At 49.6% G+C, this 8,169-nt stretch overlaps 1 pseudogene; it reads left to right on the forward strand.

The window, feature by feature from the left end:
• The first annotated feature begins 5,946 nt into the window (after nucleotides 1–5,946).
• LOC147110624 (large ribosomal subunit protein eL33 pseudogene) lies at nucleotides 5,947–6,241 on the forward strand (annotated as a pseudogene).
• Nucleotides 6,242–8,169: the final 1,928 nt, after the last annotated feature.

The following is an 8,169-nucleotide window of genomic DNA, read 5'->3' on the forward strand; positions in this document are numbered from 1 at the left end:
AGTAAATCGCCAATCCTTCATCGTCGCTGGGTCAAAATCCTGGAACTCCCTCCCCAACAGCACTGTGGGAGTACCATCATCACACGGACTGCAGCGGTTCAAGAAGCTGGCTCACCACCACCTTCTCAAGGGCAACTAGGGCTGGGCAATAAATGCTGGCATTGCCAGCAACGCCCACATCCCAGGATTTAATAAAATAAAATACATGAACCTCATGATTCAGCAATGCATAAGAAAGCTACGCAACCATCTTGAGGTGATAGTGGAGTTGTACCACCTGCTTGCTCCTGACCTGGAGCCCACCCTTACCAGAGCCAGCTCACTAACATTGGCAGTCACTATGGCACTCAACCTCTATGCTTGCTGGTTCCTTTCAGGCAGCATCACGGCACATTTGCGATATAGGCCAACCCACTGATGCACCTTGCAAGTAACTAATGAATTGCTTATGGAGCCAACCAGTTCATCACTTTCTTTATGGGCTTTATGCCTCAACATAAAGAGAGCTGTAAACTTTTCAACTAACTGCTTCCCCCATAAGACTGCCCAAGAACCTCATAAAGGATGAGAGGCCTGCGGCCTGGGGTTCATCCACCTGTGGCAGTTCTTTATCTTTGACTGTGGGCCACTTTCCATATATTTCTTGCCAAGGCCCCCTTCTTCCACTGGGTCTGTACCATGCCTTTGTTCTTAAATATAATGGCCTAGAAATTGGATGGTGTGCACACGCTTCACGTGCCTGAAGTGGCCAGCGGCAGGACCATGGGAGATTGGTCTGCTGGCCTCTGGAGCTGCGACTGCTGCCCGCAGCTCACTGGACCGTGGAGGCACAAAGATTGGTCGGCTCACACACTGGTCGAGGTTGTAAGGAGAGGTGGGGGGAGCAGGGGATGGTGGGAGACAACTGGGAGGAGGGGGAGCGATGGCCGGCAGTGGCTCACAAATTTAATGTGGATCAGTGAGAAGCACTCCTGCTCCTTACCTTTCCGGTGGCAGCCTCCAGCAGCCCCTTTAAGAACTACTGTTTGGGCTGCCAAGTGGCTGAGAATACTGACTGCAGCATGCACAAGTTTTGCAAAGGGGACCTGAAACAGGTGCTAGCCCCCTCTATTTGCATATGCAAAGTGTCTAACGTCGGTTTCAGGCATGTGCCCTGAACGCCTATGCAGGAGCCTTTACCAATATGGCGGGCAGTGCACTTCTGGTGCGGAATGAGCACGTGCACACTGGCCACCACATTAGACCCTTGGGCACTACACAATTTTTAGGCTAATCATTTCAGTAATACGTGGCAGTTGGATCAGATTTTATTTGAACGTCGCCCCAAATTGTAACTGAAGGGAAGCATGGCATTCTCAGTTCAGCCTCAAAAGCAATGCAGCATCCCAATATTTTCTTTATCAGCACTGTTGTAAGCCAAGTAGATGCCCAGCTTTAGCATCAACATTTGAAAATGATTGAAATCAAGACACAAGGGACTGAAATTCCTCCATGGTGGTCTATCAACGGGTGGCCTCCATCCCTTGGCACCAAATATCTGCTACCTCCATTGCCTTATTTCAGACAATGAAACCTCTACAGATGAGTCGGAAAACTTGGGGGTTTTGTACTTTGTTCCAGAGCCCTCAGCTGTGCTTTCTTTTTTCCCCCCCCTAGTTGTTCTGCTTTGTTGTTCCTAATTAATGGCTGGCCTGTGTCTTTAAGCTGCTGCAGTCATTGCAACGCTGCAGCAGCACGTGATTTCTTTTAGATGAGGTGTTAAACCAAGGCCACATCTGCCCTCTCCGGTGGACACAAAAAGTGTCACAGCTCTATTCAAAGAAGAGTTGGGGAGTTTTTCCTGATATCCTGGCTAACATTTATCCCGCAACCAACAACACTGAAATAGATTATCTGGTCATTTATCTCATTGCTGTTTGTGGGAGCTTGCTGTGTGCAAATTGGCTGCCACAGTTCCCTACATTACAACAGTGACAGCACTTCAAAAGTCCTTCATTGGTTGTGAAACACTTTGGGACATGATGTGAAAGACACTATATAAATGCAAGTTCTTTCTTCCTTTATCATTGCATCGAGTAATTACTAAGATGGAATTTGGAATTTTAAATATTTTTAAACCAAGAAGATGATGTTTTATTTCAGTGGGATATATAAACATTCAGGACGTTTGACTAATAACTGTCTAGATCTTGGAAAAGCAATTTACCCCATTTTGAATTTGCTGGCAAAAGAAGTTTAATTGTTATATTCAAACATCTAAAATTGCTGTAAAAATAGCATTGATGGAAACTAATGCTGGGTGCAGAAATTCCAAAGAAATAGTCTCGATTCAATTCTGAACCTCCCACAGTTTTCAGATCTTTGAATTCTCCCTGCTTGAACTTGATTTAACATCTAGTGACTTCAAAGTTTTCCAACAAGAACTAATTGGTTGCAATCTCACAGCGTGTACATTTCCATCAAATCAATGTATCAGATCCTTTCATTATTGCCATGTCTCTTCATGATTCATCTTTGTGTCTCCTTGATAAATGATGTTAGCTGGTCTGCAGCATAGTTTTGGAGTCCTTTCATTATCTTGAGCGGTGTCATTGGGAGATCTGCCTTTGTTGGAATATATAAGAGCAAGTCATCTGTCAGATGTGGAAACCTGTAATTTAACATTAAAATAATCTGACAGCTACACAGAATAAATACTTTGATGCATACAAAAAGGAAGAAGGCAAGGTGACTTTCAAAATCATTGCCTTTTCCACCAACAAAACCTTTTATTTTAAGGATTGGCTACCCTCCTCGTATTTACTTTTCAAACCTTTTCTAGATGTTTATTAATCCACAGTCAAAATGCTAGGATCTTACTTTGTAAAGCAAATATTTCATTTTATTCAAGTCTAAGAAATATTCTTGTGAAATAGAAACATAGAAGATAGGAGCAGGAGTAGGCCATTCGGCCCCTCGAGCCTCCTCCGCCATTCAATGCGATCATGGCTGATCATCCAAACTCAGTACCCTGTCCCTGCTTTCTCCCCATATCCCTTGATCCCTTTAGCCTTAAGAAATATGTCCAACTCCTTCTTGAATATATTTAATGAATTGGCCTCTACTGCCTTCTGTGGTGGAGAATTCCACAGGTTCACCACTCTCTGGGTGAAGAAATTCCTCCTCATCTCTGTCCTAAATGGCTTACCCCTTATCCTTAGACTGTGACCCCTGGTTCTGGACTCCCCGACCATCGGGAACATCCTTCCTGCATCTAGTTTGTCTAGTCCTGTTAGAATTTTATAAGTTTCAATGAGATCCCCTCTCATTCTTCTAAACTCCAGCGAGTACAAGCCCAATCGACCCAATCTCTCCTCATACATCATTCCTGCCACCCCAGGTATCAGCCTGGTGAATCTTCGCTGCACTCCCTCCATGGCAAGAACATCCTTCCTCAGATAAGGTGACCAAAACTGCACACAATACTCAAGATGTGGTCTCGCCAAGGCTCTGTACAACTGCAGCAAGACATCCTTGTTCCTGTACTCAAACCCTCTCGCTACGAAAGCCAACATACCATTTGCCTTCTTAACCGCCTGCTGCACCTGCATGCTTACCTTCAGTGACTGGTGCACAAGGATGCCCAGGTCTCGTTGCACTTCCCCTTCTCCCAATCTATTGCCATTCAGATAATAATCTGCCTTTGTGGCGGTTCCACTGGGTGTCCCTTACACATATAATGTATATAATTCACTTTAACCTAACTGTATGTATATTACTTACCTGTTTGGGCCGTTGCCCCTTTAACTTACCTGTGGGGGCCGTTGCCCCTTTAAGACGCGCCCTAGCGCGCTGACGTCACGTCACGCATTACATGACGTACGCGCGGCGGCCGCCGGCCTGACTCAGCCTTCCATGACGGCCGCCGGCACAGCCCGGCCTACTGCGACATCGTCTGCATCGGCCGGCAGACATGAGCGACGCGATCCCCCGCGGCAAGCGCCGGCTCAGCTCGGCCTCCAGCTCCTGCTCCCGCGGTCGCGACTTCAGCCTCAACGGCCAGCTTCCGCACCGGGTGAACGCGCCGACGTATCGGCACGGGTCACGTGACCGCCCCAAGCGCAGCCCAACGCGCTAACGTCAGGACGCGGTCACGTGACACCCGAAGAGCGGGAAAACGCGACTGAGCGTGATGACGTCATCACGCTCTCCCGAGCACTGTTGCCTCACAGCGCCAGGGACCCGGGTTCGAATTTGGCCTCGGGTGACTGTCTGTGTGGAGTTTGCACATTCTCCCCGTGTTTGCGTGGGTTTTCTCCGGGTGCTCCGGTTTCCTCCCACAGTCCAAAGATGTGCAGGTTAGGTTGATTGGCTATGATAAAAATTGACCCTTAGTGTTAGGGGGATTAAATACATGGGGTTACGGGGATAGGGTGGGATATGTGTTGGCGTAGGGATTACGGGGATTGGGAGGGATATGTGTCGGTGCAGGCTCGATGGGCCGAAATGGCCTCTATCTGTACTGTGAGGTTTCTGTGATTTCTGTGATTTCTGTGACTACGGACTCAGTCCTCGTGGAGTCCCCGTCAGAGAAAGACCTACCTCGCATTGCTCCTGTGTAAAGCCAGCTTACCTACTGTATTTCGTCAGTTCCAGTTAATAAACAACTTAGTAATTATTCATCTGAAGTCGAACTAAATTATTTAGTAGGCATTCGTCCCTAGAGGTCAACACGAATACCTACAATTGGTGACCCCGAAACCGTGAACGTTTTTCACGGAAGAAGAGCAGCCAACAACACCTACAACGACGTGAATACGGGAGCTCATCAAGTCCCACACTACAATTGGTGACCCCGTATCCGTGAACGTTTTTCACGGAAGAAACGCGCAACCTGAACGTCGTCGTCACAGAAGACGACCGACGAACAACAGACTCCGTGAACGGTTTTCACGGAGGAAGCACGCAGCCTGAACCTGGCGACCCCATCTTTGCGAACGTATTCGCAAAGGAAGCGCAGCCTGGAGGCGATCCCGTTTTTCACGGACAAAAAACAGCCGGACCTCGATTTTGTGAACATTTTTCGCAAAAGAAGCACGCCATGGAAGCACCAGCTGTTTTGCTGTCGCTGCCGCAATTCAGGGAGAAACAACCGCCCTCGTGCTTTGGACAGGTAGAAGCCCAGTTCGCCGGGAACATCGACGCGAAGCAGACCACGCATTTGCTTACTGTCCCCGTGGTCGACTTTTCTACCGCCATGCGGGTCGTCCGCCCCTACGTCCAACGCAACGGCAAGTATAAATCTCTCCAAGCGCGGGGTACAGCACATTCGGGCCCACAAGATCGGAGCGCGCCCGGCGGGGATACCACGAGGACTCACCCCCGCGAACCACGAGGACTCGCTCCTCCCAAAACATGAGGACTCGCTCCTCTCGAAACACAAGGACCCATCCCTCGCGAACCACGAGGACCCATCCCTCGCAAACCTCGAGGACCCATCCCTCGCAAGCCACGAGGATCCACCCCTCGTGCAATGCGAAGACTCGTTCCCCGCTGACGACGCACCAGCCCGTCGGCCTGCTGGTTGTGTTACCTATCATACTTGCCGGCGAGTAAGAGAAGCGTGCCGCCTTCTCGGCAGTAGTTTCACTAAGTCAACAGAAACAACAAGCAGCGTTGCCACCCTTCCGGCAGTTTCCCCCCACCGAAAGCGACGACGGCCCGGTCCGTCCCACCCTTTCTCTGGTCTATCAGCACAAGGGTCCGGAAGCGATTCCTCTCCATAGAGCACGTGCTATAAACAGGTTTTAAGCTACAGAAGGTCGAAAGCCTGCACTCTGATTTTAACGACCTGACAAGCGCCGAACGAATAACCTTCCTACAGGAACATTGAAAGAAAACCTACCGAAAGCAGGTTACTATTCCTTCTACTGTTTCATTACTGATATCAGGCCTTGTAATATCCATATGTTCTGCAAAACTGCGTTTACTGGCTATAAACGAGGCTTTCGAAACCAAAGAGAGCACTGCTCTCCTGAGGATTGAGGGGGTTTATTGCCGCGATGAAACAGAATTTTACCTGGGCACAAGATGTGCCTACGTCTACAAAGCAAAGAACAGCACTGTCACTCCTGGTGGTAAACCACACAAGACTCGTGCTCATTGAAACAGTGGCATGGTCCGTGCCAAGTTCAGCAGTAACCTGCCTACCAGGGCTATGGGGCACGGGATTCGTGCAAAGCTGTACCCATCAAGGACTTGAAGCACAGCTGCACGTCGATTGACAATAAATAACAAATGTTTCCTAGTCTGCCTGGTTAACTTCCAGTTCCTTTAGCACCACAAGGCACAGAGTTGAATGTAATATTGAGATGAGACATCACCGATGACTACTGTCCGCTCTACTATATGAAATGGCGTTCCCGGAAGCCTCTCAGCGATTTAATGAAATGAAGGTGACCATTTTCTTCGGAAGACACACATGGAACATTAATTGCCCAAAAGAACAACTACGTAGCAGTCTCGCTCAGTGAATCCTTCAGGTTGGCTTGTTTGGGAAATATTAGAATGAATCCACAGCTCAGCCTCCTTACACCATCGCTACAGCCAACGAGACTCACAAACCATCCTTTTTAGGATCTGCCTTTGACATGCGTGTGATTGATAGCCCAGTCCTCAACAGACAAGTAGAACAAGAGTCAGAAACGGAGCTCAAGATGCACACCCCCTTGCTCAATCGCTTCCTCAATGTTGCTGCCTCACCAGCTATTAGTTCAAACACTTTGGCAGGGGCAATCGAGGGGTAAAATTGTTGCGTCACCGTGTGGACAGTAGCTCTTCCAATTGTCTTCCTAATGAAGAACTCGATTTGGTCACTCCCATCAGTGAAGAGGACTCAAAAAAAAAAAATGAGGCTCAACACAGGCCCAGTGAACCTATTAGTCCTACTATCATCCTAAAAGCTCCTCACAGCTTCGAAGCATCAGAAATTCAAAAACGAAAAAGGGACAATCCTTGCTATTTACAGTCGAACACCCAAGGAAACATGTATTCTTTGACGAGTTACAACTCCCTGTATCTTCACTCTCTGTTGTGTTACCGTCGTAGCACTATGGCACGCACCGTTCCGTGCGTTCCAGTCTCCTGCAGATTTCGTCAGACTGGGGACTTTGTGTTTTTCTTTTTTCGCTAACGTCGACAAAGCCATAATCCACGCCTGCCCGGCTTGCAAGCCACCATGAGTTGGCCAGCATATTTTGATATCGCCCGCCTGACCATCAACCGCCCATCGTCGGTACGATCGTCCACCTCCATGACACGGCCCGCTGTTTCGCCCAGGCGCCCGTTCGAACCACGGGCAGCAGAGGTCGCACGCCTCCACGGTCCTTCACTTGACGGATATGTTTTATTCGCCTTGACGCACGTAAGGATCCAGTTATGACCAGCATCTTCAGACCTCGCCCGCCAAGTCGAGACAGCACGCCCACTGAGACCACCTGCTCGTCAGACCATCTCATCTTTGGACTTTCGTTAAAGCGAATTCTGGGGGGGTGCATGTGGCGGTTCCACCGGGTGTCCCTTACACATATTTAATGTATATAATTCACTTTAACCTAACTGTATGTATATTACTTACCTGTTTGGGCCGTTGCCCCTTTAACTTACCTGTGGGGGCCGTTGCCCCTTTAAGACGCGCCCTAGCGCGCTGACGTCACGTCACGCATTACGTGACGTACGCGCGGCGGCCGCCGGCCTGACTCGGCCTTCCATGACGGCCGCCGGCACAGCCCGGCCTACTGCGACATCGTCCGCATCGGCCAGCAGACATGAGCGACGCGATCCCCCGCGGCAAGCGACAGCTCAGCTCGGCCTCCAGCTCCTGCTCCCGCGGTCGTGACTTCAGCCTCAACGGCCAGCTTCCGCACCGGGTGAACGCGCCGACGTATCGGCGCGGGTCACGTGACCGCCCCAAGCGCAGCCCAACGCGCTAACGTCAGGACGCGGTCACGTGACACCCGAAGAGCGGGAAAACGCGACTGAGCGTGATGATGTCATCACGCTCTCCCGAGGACTACGGACTCAGTCCTCGTGGAGTCCCCGTCAGAGAAAAACCTACCTCGCATTGCTCCTGTGTAAAGCCAGCTTACCTACTGTATTTCGTCAGTTCCAGTTAATAAACAACTTAGTAAT

Source organism: Somniosus microcephalus, chromosome 11 (assembly GCF_052327205.1).
Source record: "Somniosus microcephalus isolate GS21.2 chromosome 11, FLI_Smic_1.0, whole genome shotgun sequence".
Taxonomy (NCBI): domain Eukaryota; kingdom Metazoa; phylum Chordata; class Chondrichthyes; order Squaliformes; family Somniosidae; genus Somniosus; species Somniosus microcephalus.